Here is a 23,367-nt window from a genome sequence, read left to right as displayed (position 1 = left end):
CAAGTAGCCCCCCCCCCCCCCCCCCCCCCACACCTTACACAAACTTCTGGCGTGGTTCTCATTGATTTACAATTTGGTCACATCACTGTCCTCTCCATAGCACTGGCCTAAGTCTGCCTTATCCCCTGGGCTTACACCATGGCCAACACCATGATTTTCCAAAATACACTGGATTCAATTGCTTGATCCTGCAAGTTTCCACAGGGAACTGACCCCAGAAAGCATCAACTCCCCGGCCCCCCAGTCATGGTGGAGTATTTTCCCCAGCACACTGACAGACAACAAGAGTTTCTGGCTAATCATTGTCCTCGAGAAAGCCCACAGAGGACAATGAATGTAAGCTTCCGAGTTGGGATATATCTATAAAAGAACATATTGGGAGAAAGGTTTAACTCGGGTAAGAAGATTAATAGTCTGGACTTAAAAATCATTAAAATGATGTGAGGGAGGAATGAGATTTGAATAAACAAAGCCATGTCTCATGAAGCAGCCTTTTGATATCAAAGGCAAGTCAGGAGCAGTGGGACTGACCCTGGATTTAGAAACATCACAGTGTTGTAGCTGTTGTGAGGGGGAGATCTACCCCAGTAAGATGAGATCACAAAAAGTAGGTCAGCACCAGAGATAGCTGTGAGACAGCACTGCTAGGCTCAGCAACTCAGTTTGAGCTCCCTTTTTGTGCTTGGGCCCAGCTAACTCCTCCTCAGATATTCAGGCTTTATTTATTTATTTATTTATTTTTGCATTGAATTACTGGGGTATAGACAGGAGGTGTGGTGTAATCAAGGTACTGAGTGCTTTGGGATTCCCTGTATGGGGAATCCTAGTCTTTGACTGTTTACCATGAAGCAGGAGCGTGGGGATAGATTGGGGAGCAGAACAGGTAGAGTGACTGAAGCACACTGTTGAGGGGAGCAGCGGGCAAAATAGATGTCTGCTGTGCCATGTGGGTCTGCTCCCTGGCTGGGGGTCAAACTCAGGCCACAGCAGTGACAGGGCTGAGATTTGCCCCCTAGACCACCAGGGAGGTCCCAAGCCCTGTGCTCTTTTCTCAATCCTGCCTTGAGTTTTCCTTTGGGTATATCAGCCCTAGGCTATCACGGGTGCTCAGGAGCAAAGGCACATGTAGGATAATAACAAAACCACAAAAATAGCAACAACAGTAATGATAGATCATAAAGCAGAAGTTCTCAGCTCTGTGCACTGCCCTTTCTCCAGTACAAAAAGTGGCTCACAACCGCCCTTAGGTCACAGGGTGTCATCAGGAACGGGCTTCAACTGCAAAGTCAAGTGTCGACAGAGGAAGTAGAGATACCCACATGCTGCTAGAAAAACATCAGGTTTTGCTCAGGTGAACTTGGAGCAAACCTGACTTCATTATGTTCATTCATTTATTGGCTCATTGGCTCATCCATCAGCAAATGTTTATTCCATGAATTAGCTTAGAAAACTCATGAGCTGTCATTAATAACACAGTGTATTGTCTGTTGCTTATCAGTAACCATACTTTAGAGAGCTGCCAAGGTGAGAAACCTTGATTGCAAATCTCTGTACATAGTCTTTTGATTTAGAACCTGTATGGGGAAATCCCAGTGTTTGACTGTTTACCACAGGGCAGGAAGGGATTTTTCCTTCCATTTGGCTATCCCAGAGCAACTCGCAGCACCCTGGTGTCTACAACTCAAGAATGCAATCATCTGCTTTTTCTGGTGCCTCCTGGAGTCACCCAGTAGGAATTTTGACTTTGGCAAATCATTTATATTGTATAGGCCAGCCCAAGTATACCTCCCAGGTGTCCATTATTCCATGTAGGAGTGTTGGTAAATGTGGTCACATGTCAGAAGGGCATTTTATTTAAGTGGACATGAGCCTAGTCCATGAAGCTATGCATTCAAATAAAGACCCAGCACCTGTCCTCTCCTGCAGCTTACAGTCAGAAGGGAAAGTCAAAATGCTATGCAAGAAATAACATCCAAGTGTGGTTAGTATTACAGTAGAGCAGAGTCAGGAACTGTGTGCACAGCAGAGACCTCACTTGGTCCGGGGCCGGTGACGGGTAAAGGGGTACTTGTGAATGTGTGACCTTCAGTGACTCAAAGGCAGAGAGAGGGTCAGGCAAGGCGGCAGTGCAGGCTGGGAGATGCTCCCCTTCTCACAGCACCTTGCCATTTTTAATCTGGCGCCTAAACCATAATGGTTAAGCCCAGATGTTTGGGGTTCAAGTCACACCACGCTTACTTCCGGTGACTCTGAATAGGTCACATAACCTTAGTAGGTCTCAGTTCCTCACTTGTAAAATACATGGGTGCAGGGCCCAGTCTTGTAATATTATCTTGATACTCAAAATCAGACATAAAAGTCTCTCAGACGGGTGTTTGGTTTATCGTGAATGTCACGTACAAGCTCAGAATGACAGTGGCTGCAACCATGGTCATTTTCCTGTGGTTATTCTTGCTACCTATGTGATCTCAACAGTGGCAAGAAAGCACCCAAAGCGTCAAGTTTCTTATGCATACGATCGGAAAAGTAATGCCTATGTGGTAAAGGGGTTATTGACGGAAATGATAAATGCAAAGCATGTGCATCCCCTAGGCATCCTGGAGATGTTCAGTAGGAACTTTCCTAGTCTTTGTGGAAATGCCCAAGCCTCGCGGAATGGCTCAGCCATCCCGTTGACCCTGGCTGCTCTTTACAAGCTAACAGCGTGTGTCAACATTGACAGAGCTGGACTGCTTGCTTGCCAAAGGCACCACCCATAAGCACGGGCTACCCTTCGTAAGTCCTCTGGCTGCGTCAGGGCCTGTCACTCCTGATGATGATACATCCTTTGTAACACGTGTGCTGATGGCACTTCCAACATTCCCACCCGGGATGGGCTCTCACGTCTCTTGCTCTGAGCGTCCCATTCAGCAGAAGAAGGTCAGCGACAGAGAGAAGGTGGACACAGCTAGGATACTCTTGTGCCAACACCTGTCAAAGAGAGATGCAGTGACCTTTCAGTGGCTCCCCTTGGGCTCTCCTTGATGCAAATCTGGGAGGCAGAAGACTAGGCTGCTCTCTGCAGAAAGAATCTATCACCCAGCCATTTCCCCAGGTCCCATTAAAATGCTGACACCATTCATCTACACTACTTTACTTCTCATTATACAGAAGTGTGCGCTGGATCAAAAGTCCCCTTGTGTTGCAGCCCGATTCATCACCAATAGCTATGGGCCACGCACCAGAAATTCATAATCAGCTGACATTATCCACCCAGATCATTCGCAGGGAAGCTCAGAACTGTGTCTGCCATGGGGAAGAGGCAGCCACATTGGTGTCCAGACGGCCCTGGTGGTGAGTGCAGTGAGTCCTCCGTGTGCGGGGGTGGGGTGGGGCCCTTGCAGAGTGAGCTGCCATTTCCCATATGGGGGTCATCTGTTTTCTGAGATTCACCCACACCCACCCACCCCCCACCCCTGGCAAGTAAACAGTTGGAGACCAAAGGGTTCCTGGATAAAGGAGACATAGACTCAGTGGCCCAGAGGAACTAACTAGCTCTGCGTCATGCAGACACTGGTAACAGCAACGGCGTCTGAATCTCTCTGTCTGGCCAGTGGGTGTGACGTCTTGGCCAGTAATTTGTGTTCCGTCCTCAGTTCTTTATTCTCCCTCTTCCTTTGTGGGAATGACTTGGGTTAAGAAAAAGACTCTGAATCGTATAAAGTCTCGTCTGTTGTCTGAGTAATAACCCCTAAGCTGACAACCAAGATTTTTTGGTAAGAAACGGGGTCATCATCAAGGTCTCATTCTCTGGATGCGAGATACCGTGGTGTATGTGCTTTGCAAAAAGAATAGCAGTGTTTTTTGTTTTTTGTTTTTTTTTTTATGAACACTCTACCACTGACGGGGCTGTTAGGGAAACTGAAAAATTAATCTATATGACATGCTTGAAACATAGTAAGCACTCACGAAATGGTATCTGTTAGCATTATGGATCCCTACTCAATATCCCTTATGAAACTCTGTTTTGTCTCTGAGTCGCTTGTGCCAACCAAGATCACTGCCTCCTGGAGTACACCATCCCAGTTCTGGGCCCGTCCAGCCACTGGTTGGTGGCCGTCACGTGAGCTGGAGCTGCCTCTTCTTGGTTCTGTCACTGTTCCTGCATTTGCTCCCTAGCTACAAAGAACAAACCTAATTCTTTCCATTAGGAAAATTCCCTGGGATAATTTGAAGAGTAATTGTAGTCTTGACAAGTCTTCTACTTCCTAGGCTTAAAAAAAAAAAAAAAAGGCATTTCATTCATTTAGATCTTGTTTGGTTGGAACTTGAATTCCTAATTTGCTATTTAAAACTGACATCAACTTCTTCCCTATGTGTCATGTGGGAAAGCAGCTGTGAGCTAACCAAACACCTTGGTGTGTTCAGGTGAGCGGGAACAGGTACCAGACACCAGGCACTTTCCTCAAAGCTTGAACAGGATTTTGTTTGACCATGTTCCCTACAATTTTCTTTTAAGGAATAAAAATTAAAATATGGCTCAAATCCTACCCTCCATTTCTCTCCCTCTTTCCCTCCCTGGAGTTAACTGATATTTGGAAGTTTACATGTAACTTTTCATATATGTTTTTCTACCTGGACACATATGGCTGTTTCCACAGAAACAGATGGTACTAGTGTGAGCCTTTAAAATGAAAATAAATGTTTGCACACTGTACATGGTTGTTACTGTTTACACTCTATATCATAGCCTTAGAGTTGATATACATACTAATTCATTTTAATCATTATAGAGCAACCTACTGTGTGAGCTAATCACAGTTGATTTACTCTAGCCCTTTCTAAAGAACTCTCATCTGTAGGTTAATTAGGCTGCTTCTAATAATTTTTGAAATCATAGTTTTATATATATGTGTGCGTGTATATATATATATATATATACACATATATATATATATGTCTCCATGTATATGTGAATATATGTATATACATATATAGGCATATACATGTTCTGTTATTTCTGTTAAAAAATTATGCATACAGAACTGGGGTACAGGCCAGAGGTGCAGGGGCAGTGAGAGGATTTACCAGAGACAGAGTGGGGAGCAGAACAGGCAGATTGATGAAGTACACTGCTGAGGGGAGCAACAGGTGAGACAGGAGAGGTCTGCTGCATCATGTGGGTCACTGACCTCCCTGGTCAGGGATCAAACTCGTGCTGCAGTGGCTGCAGATAGCTTGTGTAGTGCTGTGCTTTAACTCTTCAGGCCATGAGGGAGGGCCCACATATTCTGTTATGCAGACATACATATACAGTCTCCTTGTGTGTGTGTGTGTGTGTGTGTGTATGTATATATGTACATGTATGTATAAATGTATGCCTGTATATAAATATGTGTGTATTTATATATGTATATGTATATATGCATATATAAATAAAATATGTGTATATCTATATGTGTGTCTTTTTTTTTTAAAGATTTATTTATTTGTGCATACAGAACTGGGGTACAGGCCAGAGACTCAGGGGTGGTGAAAGACCTCACCAGAGACAGAGTGGGGAGCAGAACAGGCAGATTGATGAAGTACACTGCTGAGGGGAGCAGCGGGCGGGTCAGGAGAGGTCTGCCACGCCATGTGGTCACCTCCGGGGCAGGCGGGAATCGAACTCATGCGGAAGTGGCTTTAGCTTCTTAGTGCAGTGCTTTAACCCGCTGTGCCACCAGGGAGGGCCCTATATGTGTGTCTTTTAATTCTGTAAGTGGAATAGCTATATCATAGAATGCACACATCTGTCATTGGATATTGACAAGTTAGTATCCTAATTCAGTATACCAATTTACCACCACTCTCAATATATGAAACCACACACTTGATCTAAAAAAAAGGAGTGATTATATGCATCATATTCCTTAATCTTAATAGAAAAAAAGAAGCTGCTGCTTAAAACAAGCAAAAACAAAATTATTGAAAAATTAAGAAAGTTATCCATAAGTCAGTGAATTATATACCTAGGTGGCAAAGCAGAAGTAAACATTCATAGTCTTAAACCAATGGAAGTTGAAAACCATACTAACTGGAAACTATATAGCCACAGATTAAATTGATAAAGAAATGCATTCACTACAGAATTGAATAAGAAACAGAAATGGAATTAATAAAGTCTGTGGTAAATAAAAATTAAAAGAAGCAATGACAGTGAAACCCAAAAATTATTTCCTTGAAAAGACCAATAAAATATATCAGTAGTTTTGTGAAGGAGAGTGAAAAAGACAGAGAAAGCGAGAGAGAGGAGAGAGAAATGCACAAGATTATAAGAAAAAAGATAGGGCTGTAAAAACAAAGATTTAAAAAAAAATCATACATGCAACTTCATGGACTCAACTGGGCAATGTAGAGAAAATGTATAATTTCATAGAAACATATAAACTACCAAAATTGACTCAGGGTGAGGAAAAGGGGAATACTATATTATTCTAGATACTATTATAAATATCATCAAACTTTATCACTGTAAAAGCCAATAACACAGATTAGTTCAAAGTTCATTTTCATCCATCATTTACAGATCATCAATACAAATGTTATATAGGCTAGTTCATGACCATCAGACATAGAAAACTAACAAACTAATATTCAGCAAAATATCAAAATCTGATGAAGATAATACTTTCAAGGTGTGAAGCACTTTCACTTACATAAGGAGTTATTAAATACGAGTTAACGATTTGAACTAGTGATACGCCAAGGAGTAACACCTGTAAGAAGCACTAAAAGTGGCAAACTTTATTTCTATTCAAAGGAAAAGACTTGATTGGCTTATTTCAAAAAGCTGTTGATGCAACTGGATACATCTCTGCAAATGAAGAAATGGCCAAGACCACATTCATTCACTCTCATTCATTCATTCATTACTTTAAAGATTTTATTTATTATTGCATAGAAGAACTGGTGTGCAGGCTAGAAGTGCAGGGGTGAGAAGATTTGTCAGAGACAGAGTGGGGAGCAGAACAGTGTATCCTCTGAAATACACAGTTGAAGGGAGCAGTGGGCGAGACAGGAGAGGTCTGTTGGGCCGTGGGTCAGCTCCCTGGCTGGGGGTTGAAATTGTGAATTGCACTGCAGTGGCTGCTGATGGCTTTCTAGTGCTGCGCCTTAACCTGTTGCATCACCAGGGAGGACCCAGGACTCGTAATATTTTAAATTTAAAAACAGCCATTGTTGTCAGGGATGCAGGAAGATGGACACTCACATATGTTTTATGAAAATCAGAATTGTTAACTTATATTTTGAGCAAACTGGCAACATTTATTAAACCTAGAAATACACTTTATCCTCTACCCAGCAATACCATTCCCAGGAATCTGTCCATAGAAAGAGTCCCAATGCCAGTGGGTACTTGTGAAATAATGATGTTTATATATCTGAAATAAAAATAAATGTTAATTATTTGTAATGAAAAGATGTATACATACACAGCAATACAGACACACCTAAATATCTAGTACATTTAAATTATATAATTCAACAAGTTATACAGAATCAATTTCTCTGCTCTCTGCATTTTGCTTTTCTGGTTCTACAGTATCTCAAGACTATCTTGTTAAGTGAAAAGATAACACCTCTAAATCATTTTATTTAATTCTGCAGATTGTTTTTGATGTAAAATGGAATTGAGTCAAACAATCCCACAAACATACATGGCTTTCACTGGTGAATTCTAACACACATTTAAAGAAAAATGGATTTAATCTTTACCGACTTGTCAACAATATTGAAGAGAATGCTTCCCGGCTAATTCTATCTCGTCAGTATTACGTTGATAACAAAATCAGGTGAAGACATCATAAGGAAATACCAACTGACATCTCTTGTGAATATAAAAACAAGAGTCCTCAACAAAATTTCACAAAGCAAACTTAACAAGATATAAAGAATTATATAGCATGACCATGTGGAATTCATCCTCAAAATGCAAATTAGATTTAACAGCTGAAAAATAATGCAATATACCATGTTCAGAGAATCAAGTGGGGGAAATATCTCAAAAGAGACAGGAAAGCATTTGATAAAATACAGCATGATTTAGTGATTAAAAATATAACAAATTTGGAATGGAAAATAATTTCTTCAACCTGATAAAGGATATCAATAAAAAAATCAAAGCTAACATTAATTACACTTACTGATGGATGCGTCCCCTCTAAAATAAAATTAAATTTTGAGGTAGCATTAGCTTACATTATCACTGGTACTTTGCAAGTATACCATCTTCACCCCTCTGGAGATCACCACCATAGTGACAGATCAGCCATCGTCCATGATCACAGTCCCTTGCTCCCTGCCTTTTTTGTTCTCACCCTTTCCTTCTCTTTCTGGATGCTTCAGTTCTATAATGAGTTCTCAAGGTTTTGTTTTTAAGCTTTTTATCTGATCCTTAGTGTTTTGTTTGTTTGTTTTAATTCCACATGTAAGTGGCAACATCTGGTATTTTTTTTTAAGATTTATTTATGCATACAGAACTGGGGTACAGGCCAGAGGTGCAGGGGCAGTGAGAGGATTCATCAAAGACAGAGTGGAGAGCAGAACAGGCAGATTGACGAAGTACACTGCTGAGGGGAGCAGCAGGTGGGTCAGGAGAGGTCTGCTGCACCATGTGGGTCACTTCCGGGGCGGGGATCGAACCCACTTCAGGGAAGAGATCGAACTCAGGCTGAAGTGGCTTTAGCTTCTTAGTTCTGTGCTTTAACCCACTGTGCCACCAGGGAGGGCCCCACCACCTGGTATTTATCTTTCTTCTTCTGACCTGACTTATTTCATTTAATCTTATTTCTTCAAACTCCATCCATGTTGCCACAAATGACATGAGTCTGTCATTTTTGATCAGTGAGTAATATTCCTATGGGTATGTGACATCTATTTTATGGTACGTTGGTTGTTTCCACAGTTTGGCTATTATAAGCAGTGATGCAATGAGCATGGGAGTGCAAGTTTCCTTTCAAATAAATATTTTTTAATACTTCAAGTAGATGTCTTAGAACGGAATTACTGGATTGTGTGACAGATACACTATTAATCTGTTGAGACACCTCTATACTGCCTTTAATAGTGGCTAGAGTAGTTTGTATCCCCAACAGTGTGGGAGGCTTCTCTATTCACACATCCTTGACAGCCATTGTTGTTCTGATCATTTTGATATGGGCCATCACACAGGTATGAGGTGGTAGGTACCTCATTGTGGCTTTGATTAGCATTTCCCTGATAATAAGTGATGATGAACATTTTTTTCATGTGCCTGTTTACTACCTGTTGGTCTTGTTTGGTGAAATGCCTATGTAACTGTTCTTCCCATTTTCTTTCACTGGTTATTTTTTTTTCTCTCTCTTTGTTGAGTTGTGTGAGTTCTTGGTAGATCTTTAATATCAGTCCTTTCTCATACTTATGGTGTACAAATATTTACTCCCATTCAGTAAGGAATCCTTTCATGTTAGGTATAGTTTATTTCACTGTGCAGAAGCTTTTTAGTTTAATGTAGTCCCAGTTGTTTATGTTCTCTTTTGTTTTGTTTGCTGTTGGAAATAAATCCCTAAAGACATCACCGAAGCTAATGTCGTGAAGTGTTTTGCCTGTATTTTCTTCTATGGGTTTTATGGTGTCAGGTCTTACATCCAAGTCTTTTATCCACTTTGAATTGATTTTTGTGTCTGGTGTGTGATAGTGGTCTAGTTCACTCCTTTGTTATTCATCTGTCCATTTTCCCAACACCATTTATTGAAGAGATTTTCCTCATTCCAGAGTGTGTTTTAGCTCTTTTGTCATAGATTCACTGTATGTGTTTATTTCTGGGTTCTCAATTCTATTCCATTGGTTTGAGTTTCTGTTTTTGTTCCAGTATGGTTGTTTAATTATTATGGCTGTAAAGTTTGAAGTCAGGAAGTAGAATGCCCCTGATCTTTATCTTTTCTTTTAACGTTATCTTATAGTTTTCTTCGCACAGAGCCTTTACCTCCTTTATTAGATTAACTCCTAAGTATTCAATTTTCATTGTTGTGACTGTACACTGAGTCACTTTTTCTTCTTTCTAGTCTACCTCATTGCTCATATAAAAGAACTCAACTGATTTTTGTTTATTGAGTGTATAGCCTGCCACTTGATTAACCTGATTATTTTGATTAGTGACAAAAAGAATACACTGAAATTCATAAAACTAAAAACTATTGTGAATCAAAAGACACTGTCAAGAAAGTGAAAAAGACAAACAGAATGACATAAAAGAATTGCAAATCATATGCTTGATTAAAAACTTGGTATCCAGAATATATAAACAACTTATAATCTAATAATAAAAAAAATAAGAAATGGACAAAGTAAAAAAATATGGACAAAGGTTTTGAATATACATTCTCCCATTAAGAAACACATGTGGTCAATAAGCACACCACAGATGTTCAATATCCTGACTCTTCATGGAAGATCTCAGTGAGATAACATTTCATATCCAGTAAATGGTTAAAGCAGAAAGGAAAGATAGTGACAAATGTTGGCAAAAATATGGAGAAATTAGTACTCTTCTATAATACTAGTGCTGGTGTAAGATGTTACAGCCATGTTAAAAAAGAAATATTTTAACCTATCATACACAGAGTAATCACACAACCAGGCCACTCTACTCCCAGAAATAAGATTAAGGGAAATGAACACACAAGCATAGGATCACATAGGAGCACATGTCACATAGTAACATATCAAACATAGTGTCGATAAAAACATTATTCACAAAACCAAAGGTGGAAAACTTGATAACAGTATGTTAAGTGTAATGTCAGAAAATAATACACTGATGGTTCCATAGATATGGAATGTCCAGAATAATAATCCATGAAGGCAGGATGTAGATTAACAATTGCCACCTATTTAGAGAGATAATAGGGAGAGACTGCTAATGGGTCTGGTGTTTCTCCTTTGAGGTGACAGATATTGTCTAAAATAGGACTGGGGAAAGGATTACACAAAATTCTATATAAAGAATGGAGCTGTATACTTTACATGAGTGAATTATATAGTATGTAAATCTAATGAGTTGAAAAGTACAAAAGGCTGGTTTCTACTTCAAAGATAAATCTGACTGGCCACCAACAGAGATCTAGTGTATAGAAATGTCCCTTTTTACCTCTGAGACCCCAGGCTACTTACCGGTTCCAATGCTGATTACTGAATGGAATAAATAAATGAATTATTCTATTATTCTTATAATAATCTATTGTTCTTGCACCACAATTTATTTGACATGAATATTGCTTTACTGTTCTAAAATACCTGGAATTACCTCACCATGAATTGTATGGCGATTCCCAAGTGAGTAGCTTGAAAGAGCTGAAAAACATATTTTGAGATTTAGAAATAAGGGAGTTAATGGAAAGAAATATTTGTAATATCAACAGTTTGGTGCCAAAATGAACAAGTAATTTTATAGTGATTTGAAAAATGAGGGCTGGGTCAATGGGAAAATTTTTTGAAATATCAGATGCATACACACACACACTTTCATGCATTAATGAGTTGCTTTATGTAGAAAACTACAAACTTTTATTCCAGAATGTGCTAGTTATAACAATGAATGTTAACTCAGTGGTTTCCTTCATAGAACTCATCCACCTAAGACTGAATGTGGGTTTTTTAATTAGTATTCATTTGGGAACAAATTACTGATTCATAGCACATATAGACCTTTTTCTAGAAATGTTCTGAGAAGTCAACTAATAAGTATGACTAATTTTAGAAAAGAACAGAGTGTGTAGCTGGGATGATTCACAAGTAAGATTGTTCAGGAGTTCCTGACTTACTGGAGCTCTATGTCTTGTCATCTGGAGCCCCATGAAACATGAGGTTACCTTCTTCTGTCTTCCTTAATTGATACCCACAGGCCCAGCCGAGACCATGCTAGGATCTCATTAAAGGATCTCATTAAAGGCCAAAAGCTGTCTAGCTCTGGGAGTTGTCTACACCATCTTCCATCAGCATGCTCTGATTGTCTTCCTTTGCTCTTCTGTGTTAGGGAAGTTTCCTGTTATTTGCCTTGGTCTCTTGAGTTAGCTTTTTTTTTTTTTTAAGTTATTTGTTTTACTTGTTCATACAGTACTGAGGTACAATCTAGAGGTGCAGGGGTGGTGAGAGGGTTCACCAGAGACAGAGTGGGGAGCAGAACAGGCAGACTGAGGAAGTACACTGCTGAGGGGAGCAGCGGGTGAGGCAGCATTGCAGGTCTGCTGTGCCAGGTGGGTCACCTCCAGGGTGGAGATCGAACTCACTCTGAAGTGGGTGCAGCTCGCTTGCAGTGCTGTGCTTTAACGCGCTGTGCCACCAGGCAGGACCTTGAGTTAGCATCTTAAGGCTTCAGACTTTACATGTTTCCTCTGTTGTGTGCTATGTCTGGAGGCTGCCAGTAAGTGATACCTCCCCTCCCCCAACCCCAACCCCTCTGCCTTTCTCATTGGAGTGAGGTAATAAGAGTAATTAGTCTTAAGCAAAAGTGTAAGTGAAGATTGACAAGGGTGCTCTTTCTAGATTAGTTTTCAATCTTCATGGTCGTACTGGGGATTTCAGTGGTAAACACTTAAAATGCTTTAGGATTGTGCCAACCTATATGGATGGAATCTAAGTGATCCAGCATATATGGGTGGAATTTAAGTGCTTCACTCCTGAAACTGTACTTCTCTCAGCCAATCCGAAAAAAAACACCTGCACGATCACTTGAAGAGTTTATAAGCAGATTTTCTGACCACAGCCCAGACTGACTGAAACAGACTGGGCAGTCTGGAGGATGGTTTCCAGAATCTCAACACTTCTCAATTTCCATTTGTGACCCTAATATATACAAATTTGCAAATCACTGTGTTATTCCTCCTTGAGCATTTTGTATTTTGGTATTTCAACAGTGTCCTAAAAAGATTCCCTCCACTAATAACCAAAATCTGATTTTTTTTAATTAGCTGACATCACTATCCATTGACTTCTCCCCTCAGATATAGCCCCCAGTTCTTCCACCACCACCTCACCCACAAACCATTACCACAGTCCCTTTGATTAACTCCCCTCTGTCCCTCTTCCCTGCTCTGTTTCTCAGGTCTATAAGGATCATTTTTAATATATGTTTAAATAATACAGTAGTTTCATTTTACATCATTTTTTTACCTTTTTCCACCTCAGTTGTAATCCCCATGGGCTTTCCATCACCAAATCACCCATGTGCCATCACATTAGTCCAGTTTTTTGAGCCCACTTCCCACTCCACCCCATAAAATGTCTTTGGTAGGTAGTCGTTCATTATTCATTATTATTATTATTCCCTTGCGCCTCCCTCCCCCCTCCTTTATGCTCCTACTATGAGTGAAGTCGTGCAGTATTTTTCTTTTTCTTTCCTGGCTTATTTCACTAAGCATTCTATAAGGATCATTTTTATAGTGGACAGGGAAAGCTTTTCTTTTCTTTTTTTTTTTTTAAAGATTTATTTATTTATTCATATAGAACTGGGGTACAGACCAGAAATGCAGAGGCTAAGAGGCTTCACCAGAGACAGAGTGGGGAGCAGAACAGGCAGATCAATGAAGTACACTGCTGAGGGGAGCAGCGGGCGGGTCAGGAGAGGTCTGCCACGCCATGTGGATCTCCTCCAGGGAAGGCGGGGATTGAACTCATGCTGAAGTGGCTTTAGCCTCTTAGTGCTGTGCTTTAACCCACTGCGCCACCAGGGAGGGCCAAGATTTTCTTATTTGACAAAATTGTTTGAGATCTAGCTAATGAGTGTTAAGTATCACCCCCAATTTGATCTTGACCAACCAGCACAATGCCTTGTTAATGGTAAGCTGATTCATAAGTATTACTATATGAATAAGTTAAACTACTAACCCTTCATGTGTTGGCATCAGAAATCGAAGAGATTTTTTTTTTAAAGATTTATTTGTGCATACAGAACTGGGGTATAAGCCAGAGGTGCGAGGGGATGAGAGGATTCACCAGAGACAGAGTGGGGAGCAGAACAGGCCGACTGACAAAGTACACTGCTGAGGGGAGTAGCGGGTGGGGCAGGAGAGGTCTGCCGCCGTGTGGATCACCTCCCTGGCCTGGGATCGAACTTGTGCTGCAGTGGCTGCGGAGAGCTTCACAGTGCTGTAGCTTAACCTGTGTGCCACCAGGGAGGGCCCAGAAATAGAAGAGGTTTTTAAGGGAGGCTTGAGTCCAATGTCTCCATCCCCTTTGATGGTGAAGAAAGCACATTATTGCCTCAGCACCGTCCAGTTCTTTCCCCCTGTTTCAGAACACTCTATTGAGGGTATGTTTTTCCATTGAAATTAAGGTCTCTGAGTCTCTGACCTTTTATAGATTTCTCAGTTATACTGTTGTTTCCCTGAGCCACTGACTGCAAGTGGTTCTGTTTCCCCTTTCATGTTTTGTTTAGTATTTATAACTGCCATATGCCTGAGAGAGAAAAATAAAAGACACACTTATGAAGAGGATAAAAGACATGAGAGACTGGCTGCTCTAAACACGAGGCCCACTGAAAGACAAGTGGACAGGCGGAACAGGAGACAAATTTGGGCAAAATAAATAATACAACACAGTAGATCTATCACAAATGTATATATTCTTATTTATTCAAATATGCAAATGCATATATGTATATTTATTTATGTTATATAGAAGATATATAAAACATTGAAGCCTCAGAATACCCCTGCCTGGGTAAAATTTCATTCTCACTAATATGACAAACATTTTCCCAACAAAAGAAGTTTAACATATTATATAAATACCCCGATACACATATGCAGTGGTAGTAATAATTAGTTTTCTCCCCTTTCATCTCTGTTGTTTCTGCCCACACATATTTCCTATTTCGAGCTTTGGTGTAACAAATGCATCTTTCAAACTGGAAGCCCACGCCTTGTTTGCACAAACACAGGTCTCTTTATCGCCACGTGCAGTCTCTCTGGCTCTCGGGACTGAACAATGAAGCATTTTCTTCTCTCCCTGGCCCCAGCGCTCTGACAGAATTCATTTGATTTCCATGTAAAATGTAATCTGAAAGAATAATGGGTCACTCACAGCAATGTAGGTCCAAGCACTCTGGTTCCCCATCATTGTGCTAATCGCCGGATAATGGGAGAGGCAGCTCAAGCACAAGGATAGAATTAGGCTGGGCATTTTGTTTTTGTGATACTATGAAGAAGAATGGTAGGAAAAGTGTTCACATAGGCTGTAGACAACCCCTCGAAGTGTCTCAGGGAACAAAGGTGAGATTTCTGTGCATGCAGCGTTTTGAGATTCCTGATGCCACCCGCAAAGTCAACAGGACTTGGGTATTTCATGGGGTTGTGTGGGTCCACACCAAGACTCCCCCAAACCTGCTGAAATGACCTCTTGGGTGAGAAACTGAGAGTGGACAAACGAACCATTGGGCTGGGAGCCGTCTCCTGCTCCTTAGTTAGGCTTGTGCTGAACGGTTTCTAAGATGTTGACCACAAACTTTAGAGTCTTCCCTCTAAACCCGAGAGAAGCAGTGGCCCCTTGTGTCCAGCCCACTTCCCCAGCGGGACAGCCCCCGTGTGCCCATGGATGCCTGTGTTCTTTGGCTTCCGAGTTGGTAGAGCCAGAAGCTGCCACAGGAAGGCAGTTGTGAACATTGCAAACTCAAACAGACTGAGTTTAGCACACTCATGTCACTGCGTGTTCTTAGTACAAAGATAAAACTCATTGTAAGTTATTTGGAAGTAACTGGGGAAGGGAGAGAAAGCTCTACCCCAGCCCCTCTGAGAGTCCCTCTGTGCAGATAATGAAGGTAAAGCGGAGGGGTCCCCCCTCTCGGGGGGGCACCAGAAGGGGGGGGCGTGGACAGGGAGGTCTGGGTCTGATGCCTGATGAGGGGGTGACTGTGTTTGGGCCGCATCGTCTCTGGGCTCCGTCTGGTCCAGTGGATGAGCCCAGATGAGGCTCCCCAGGATGGCACAGCTGCTCTCCTGCCACAGAGCAGGAGGCCTGCCGGGCAGCTGGGAGCAGAGTGGAGCTGGCCAGGGTGGGGATGCTGCTGGACAGCCTCTGGGAGGGGAAAGAGCTGGACTACCCTGCTCGCATTCACCAACTGGGACTGGAAATTGCACCCAAACCCTGGGGAGAGGCCGGAGGATAGACGAGTTCAGAACTGGGAGCAAACAAGGTGAACCAGAGAGTTGATGAGACTTGGTGAAAGATGGAAGAGGAGGGGAACAGAGGGAATGGAAAGAGATGAGGCAGAGGACAACAGGGAGCAGAAAAACAGGGGGTGCTGGGCATGGGTGGGGGTTAGGGGAGGGAGAAAGACAAGGAGGCAGGAGATGATTCCCAGAGTGAGAAAGAAATAGGCCAAACCAGCATGGGCGCAGAGGGGCCCCTCAGGAAGGGTGTGGCCTGACGCGGAGGAGTGTGGTGTGTGAGCGTGAGCGTGAGCACAGGCATGGGGCAGGGGAAGGGGTAGTGACGGGGGCAAGCTTTCTGTGACATTCACGGCCTTCTCACATCTGCCCCTAAATGCCTCATGCAGTTTGCTAAGCCTGGAAAAAAGCTCTTCATTCTTGCTTCCTTATCAAAGCTTCAGTTCTTGGCCCCTCTCTAATCTGTCGTTAACTTGATCACCCACACTGAGACTGCGTGGGGCTATTTTGAAGGGGAGCCATGCCAGCCTGAGCGGTGTGAGCAGAGGAAGGGGCAGGCAGAGTCAGCTTCCACAGGGCAGGGCCCTCAGGTCCAGACCTCCGAGGTCTCTGGGTCTCTGGGAAGGGGGTCAGTGAAGGTGAGTCCTGAGCTGTCAGGTGGGCAGTGAGTCTCTGTCCTGGAGCAGGACCATGAGCTGAAGATGGCAGCACCAGGATAAAGGGAGCCCAGATCCTGGACACAAGACCAGGAAGGAATTCTGGAAGTCAGTATAGAGAGGATGAGGAAGAGAACACTATCCGTAGACTAGGCAGCCCTAGAGACACTAGATTCTGAGAATGACTAGAAGTGAAAAAAATCCAAGATGGGACATTGGGGTTCCTCAGCAAAAGAAGGGTTCTCTATCCAGGTCCCAGTGGGTGACTAGATTTGACCCTCACAGGTGGAGGAAAGCTGCTGGAACTCCTCCTGTGGACACTGGCCCCAGTCCTAGACAATGGTCAACCCATCCACAGACTGGAAATGCGATAGCTCACATGGTCCCTGTCCTCAGGTGTGCCCAGATGCACAGGATAGGCAGGCAGCACCACAGACACATGTGTGCAGAAGGTTCTGGAAAGGCACAGTTAGCCTGATGCCCCTGCTACTCAAAGTGTGGGCCGCTGCCCACCAGCCTCAGCAACCCGGAGGCTGGTCAGAAGTACAGAATCTCAGGCCATCCCTGAACAGAATCTCAGGCCGTCCCTGACGTGTAGAATCAGCAACCATATAACAAAAGCACAGGAAAATCTGAGAAGCAAGACTCCACCTGGCAGCGGATCAGAGATGCGTCTTGTGTCACCATGGACCTGACTCTTTGTCTTCCCAGTAAGGAAAAGTGTCAGTGCCTGTGGTAGCAGACCAGTCAACCACAAAAGGCTGGTGTCAAATTCAGGGTGTAAAGACTCAAATGAAACTTGCTAAACCAGCACTAGCTCTTGCTGATGGCCTCTGTGTGCCGTGTCTGAGCTGAGCGCTTGATCACACCCAGGATCCACTTGGATTCTCATAGCAACTCATACGATCTTTTCCTCAGTTCAAAACAGTAGTTCAGAGCAGTCAATAATTTTTCACAGACCCACACAGCTGGCAAACGTGCAAGCCCGAGCCTGCTCTTTATTTCTGTTGCTGTTCTGTTTGCCCCTTGACTGGCTGCTGGGACTCCCCCTGCTGTGTTTTGCTCTCCCCAGAAACAGGATGTAGTATGTGCAACTGCTGCATTCAATGCCTGGACACAGTTGGCCCAAGCAGACACTGAGCCGTGTCTGGAGGGCAGCTTGCCAATGACATGGTACACAAGGACGCCAGCTTGGCGCAGCATTTGGAATCCCACTTTGGGGTCAAAGCTAGAAAGGTATACTCTTTTATGTCTGATCCCCACAAGTAGAGTCTTCCCATGGCCTTAGACTCAGGCCCCTGGAGAAGCCAGCCTCAGCAAAGCTCAAGGAATCTGGTCCCCAGAATGTTTTGTTTCCTGGTACCTGAACAAGAGACACGTATTCTCCGCTGTTTTTCTATAACAAGGTGTTTTCCACCTCTCCCTGCTCCCATGCAAATTCTAAGTGGCATTTGCTGTCCTCACAATCTCTCCCAGAGAGGCAAGCGGCCAAGAACCCCTCACCTGTTGACCTCGCCCTGGAAGGAGCTACGAAAAGGATGCAGGTAGAGCGTGTACCCCCAACCCCAGCCCTTGCGTGGCCTGTAGGAGCAAACTCTCCCCAATGCAAACCATGTGCACCTGAAGCCAGAGTGCCATGATGTACCCCATTCCACACAGACCAGCAAAATCCAAAAATAAAATCCAATCAGGTGACATCAAAAATATTCATGGTTCAGAACGTGTCTTTCGGGGACATCACCCTTCAGAAGCCTCTGACCTCGGTTCTGATTTTCTGAACAGCCTCTGAGTCATTTCCCTCTTGGGCTGTGCTTGCCTGTGGCAGGCTGGAGGCCCAGGGCCGCTCGGAGCGGCTGCCGAGTGGAGCAGGATTCTAATAAGGCAGGTGTCAGTCCAGAGAGAAAATATCATTAGAGATGGTTTGTGAAGGAGGAAAGGCTCACCCGGTGGCTGGGAAAGGAGGTGATTGTCTTCCTTGAGGGTCTGATCAGGAGCCAGAGTCCCCCGGGACCCCAAGAGACTGTGGGATTCAGGGCAGCATGTCCCTTCTGTCCCTGCATTAGAGTGGGAGGAACTCAGGGCTTCCTCTTACTGAGGTTCAGGATCAGCTGGGGTGCCTGGTGGCTGCCCCCACTCTCAGAGTACATGGGGGCAGGCTGGCGATGGCGGGAAGTTCCCCTGGGGATGGAAACGCAGCTTTCAGCTCTACAAATGCTTTTGAGATTAGAGTTGCTCCTCGGTGGCTTTGACTTTAAGTGGAGATTGTTCCCCTGGGAGAAATCAGCCTCAAATTTGTGAGAACTCATGGGCATAAGGAAGGAAATTGTTCCAGCAGGGAGGCTTTTATCACAGAACCTGATGTAGAGGCAGAAGCAGAGAAAGGCACTCGGTACTTGTCAGTGGGGTGGACTGCTGGAGCCCCGCTGGCTGAGGGGATTGAGAAGGCTGGCGCATAGCCAGAGGTCACCCCTTCCCAGGGAGAGGACGTGCAGTGTTGCAAAAGGAGCGTGGGATTCTGCATAAGAATTCTGGCACGGAGAACCGGACCCAGCCAAAATGACCCTTAGCCCATTTCACCCCAGAAGGATAGAAAGTTGTTTGGGGGTTTTAGTTTTCCTAACCAAATGATAATTAACATCCCCAAAGTTGCTAGATTTCAAGTCTTCTGCTCCCTGACTTTTGACAAATGTATTACCGACCTCATCACCATCCTAATTAATAGGTAAAGCCCTACGGTGTCCCCTTGTTCTGTTCACAGAACATATCCACCCCCCCACTACCCTGACTCCAATCACTGTTCTGATTTCTATCACCATAGATTAGTTTTGCTTGTTCTACAGCTTCTGACAAGTGCAGTAAAATAGCATGTATTATTTTATGTCTGGCTCTGTCACCCTAAACAATGCTTTTGAGGTCTGCCTTTGCTGTTGGGTGTGGAAGAAATTGGTTCCGTCTTATTGCCAAGTAGTATTTGGTTATAGACTATCAGTTTGCATAGTCACTGACCTGTAACTAGGCTTTGGGGCTGAGAATAGCTTTGGCTACTATGCTTAAAGTTATTGTGAACATTCTTGAACAAATTCTTTTCTGGAAATACGCATTCATTTCCCTTGGACAAAATATCAAAGTGTGGGATTTTGAATGCATAAGACTGGTGCATTTTGAACTTTCTAAGAATCCAACATAGTCAAACCATTTCATGTTCCCATCATCAACATAAAAATTCCAGGAAGTTGCACTTCCTTATCAACACTGAGTATTGTTGATCTTTTAAAATTTATATTTACAGACATGACAGAAATTTAAAAACACCAACAATACTGTTGTTATGATGCTTTTGCTTGGTGCTTCCCTAATACCTGGGCATTTTATCTTCTCATATATTTATTGACTGAGTGCTTCTCCTGCGAGTGATTTGCACATTTTCTTATTGGGTTATTTGATGTTTTGTTATTGAGCTACAAGTTCTTTGTATCTTCGGGATAAAAGCTCTGTGTGAATACTTTTCTCAGTCTGTGACACTTTTAATGATTTATTTTCCCTGGAGTAGCAAATTTTAATTTTACTCAAGTCCAAATTAGTTTGTTTTCTTTTATGATTAGTGTTATTTAAGTTTTACCTAAGAGATTTTCATCTACCTTAGGGCATGGAGATACTCTTTTATGTCTCTTCCAGAAGCTGTAGAGTTTTAACCTTTGTGATCCATCTCAGATTAGTTTAGATATAAATCCTTCTCCAATAAATTTTTGTGAATGGGATGAGGTAAAGATTGAGGTCTCCTCTTTTTCCATAGAGGTACGCAGTTACTAAACACATTTCTTGAAGCCTTCCCTAAGCACTTACAGGTGGGATTTGTATGTGCATTTTCCATTCTGTTTCACTTGGTTTGTTTATCCTCACAATACAACTGAACAAAGAACTTTTCATGAAGCTTTCAAATCAGGTGCAATTAAGTGCTTTATTTAAGCATTTTGTCATATATTTTTAGAACCCTCGCATTTATGCATAAATTTTAAAATCTACTTACCAAGTAGTAATGGGCATGCTGGGATTTCAGTGAGAAAGACATTGAATCTATAGAGCAATTTGGGAAGGAATGATATCTTAAAAAGATTGGGCTTTTTAAAGTTTTTCTTGAGAGCATTTCATAGTTTTCAGTATAGATGCTTAATTTACATTGTAGGTTGCTTACATAATTTACTTGTGTGTGTGTGTGTGTGTGTGTGTGTGTGTGTGTGTGTGTGTGTAAGTAACCTATAGTAGATTCTTGGTTCTTCCTTTATATCAAGTGTGATCATTGCTGTCTTTAAATTGGAAAGTGTGTTTGTCTTGGATTCTGTGTAAATCTTTATAAAGTTATATATATGTACCTACACACACAATGACGTTGTCATTGTTTTTACTTTATTTAGATGACACTATTTTAAATTTCACTTTCCAATCACTGTGTAAATTTCTGGACAGTAAACCACCCAACATTTAGTGGCTTATAATTACACTAATCATTTATTGTCGAAGTCTCCATGAGTCAGGAACTCAGGGCCATGTCAATGGGAAGCCCAGCTCAGAGTCTCATAAGGTTACAGCAAAACCTCTGATTGGGCTGTAGGCGTGTGAAGTCTTGAGCAGGACTCGATGACCCCTTGTGACCTAGTTCCCTCCCCTGGTTGGCCATCTGGTGTGAGTCATGTGATCACAGTTCCATGTGAGTCTGCATCTCCATGGAGAGCTTGACTGTCCTCACAGCAGGGTAGCTGGCTTCCGCCCACAGGTGACCCACCAGGTCAATGTAAAAGCTTAAGTGCTTTTATGACCTAGTCTCAGAGACCAGACCTTGTTACATTTGGCTTTACTCTATCGGTCGCTTAAGACAACCCTGATCCAACTTCTCTGGGCCATTGCTTAAGACAACCCTGATCCAACTTCTCTGGGGACACAAAGGGGATAAATGTGGGAGACAATAGTCATTGGGGAACATTTTGAAGAATGACTGTCAGTTGAGTCTATAGAAATAAAGTTGACTTTTGTGTGTTAATGTCTGTGTTGTTAGCTTGCTAAATTGATATTCGTTACAGCAGGTTTCTGAGATGCTTTGAGATTTTCACCGTAAAAAAACATGTTACTGTGACTCAAGGCAATATTTCTTTCTAATCTCATGCCTTATATTTCTTTCTCTTGCTTTAGTTCACTGCCAAAATATGCAGTATCATCTTGAATGGACGTGATCAAAACTGATATTCTTGCCTTAGTCACGATCTCTGAGGACACTGTATTTCACAAGTACAGTGTTGGCTCTAGGTTTTTCATGAATGTTTCCTTTATTAACCTAAAAAACTTTTCCTCTCTTCCAGGATTGCTGTGAGTGTTGTTCTTTGTTATAATTATCTGGACATTAACTTCTGTCAGGTGCTTTTTTGGGTACCTATTAGGATAATCTTATTAATTTTCTTTATTTTGTAAATGTGATGAATTCTGTTGGTTTAATATGCCCCAAATATTACAATAATGCATTCCTGGTAAAGTCCAATGATGCATTACACCTTTTATAGATTTCTGTAGTAATACTTCTGACTTTTAAGGACTTTTTGCATTTATAATTATGAAGGATACGGAGTTATAATTTTCTTTTCTAATAATATCCTTGTCTTGATATCAGAGTAAACTGACCATGTGAAATAAGTCCTAAGTGTTTCTCAATCTTCTCTTTCCTCAATTTGTGTGAAATTAATCTTATCATTTTCTTAAATGTCTTATGGAATTTGCAAGAGCAAACATCTGAAGTTTTCTTGTCAGTAGATTTTTTTCCCCTAATTTTATTTTTTTAAAGATGCATTACTAGTCATAATTTTTCCTGTGTTAGGTTTGGTATGTTGTCACTTCCAAGAAATTTGCCATTTTGTTTCATTTGACAAATATACCAGCACAAAGTTGTTCGTTTTGTGATATTTATAAAATCATCTTTATCATTTTATATTGGCATAAAGCTTTCAGTTCTGCAATAGCTGTAAGTATTCCAGTTGTGGGAAAAAAAAAAATTAACATAGTAAGACCGACTACCATCATTTGAAACTCAAAGATGACCCTTAACTGACATATGGGAATTTACATTTTAGGAGGTTCCTCATGATTAGATGTGAGAAGAAAGGCTCACTGTACCTCCACTATACAAGCAGTATGCCTTGTGCTGAATACCTGGCTTTCTTTGGGGAGTTTGTAATTTTGGCATGTGATCAACCCAGGCTACTTACATGACAAGCCACTGGACTCTGAATTGCTGATGAGTTCATTAGGCATTTCACAGGGGTCGGAGCTCGCGGTGGGGAATCTGAGCATGTCTGTGTGACCTCACTAAGGGCACACCTAGGAAAACTTGCATCTGACTTTCTCTAGACTTCACCCGCTGAACCATTGTTCATTTTGCTTGTGTGTGTGTGTGTGTGTGTGTGTGTGTTTAGAATGAGAATTTTAGCCATGAGTCTGTATGTTTGTATGTTGTCTTATGAGTCATCCTAGCCCAGCATTGAAGGTAGGTAATCTGGGAGACCACC

Source organism: Condylura cristata, unplaced genomic scaffold, assembly GCF_000260355.1.
Source record: "Condylura cristata isolate star-nosed mole 26May11 unplaced genomic scaffold, ConCri1.0 scaffold00028, whole genome shotgun sequence".
NCBI classification, from domain to species: Eukaryota; Metazoa; Chordata; class Mammalia; order Eulipotyphla; family Talpidae; genus Condylura; species Condylura cristata.
Note: the sequence above shows the minus strand (reverse complement) of the source record.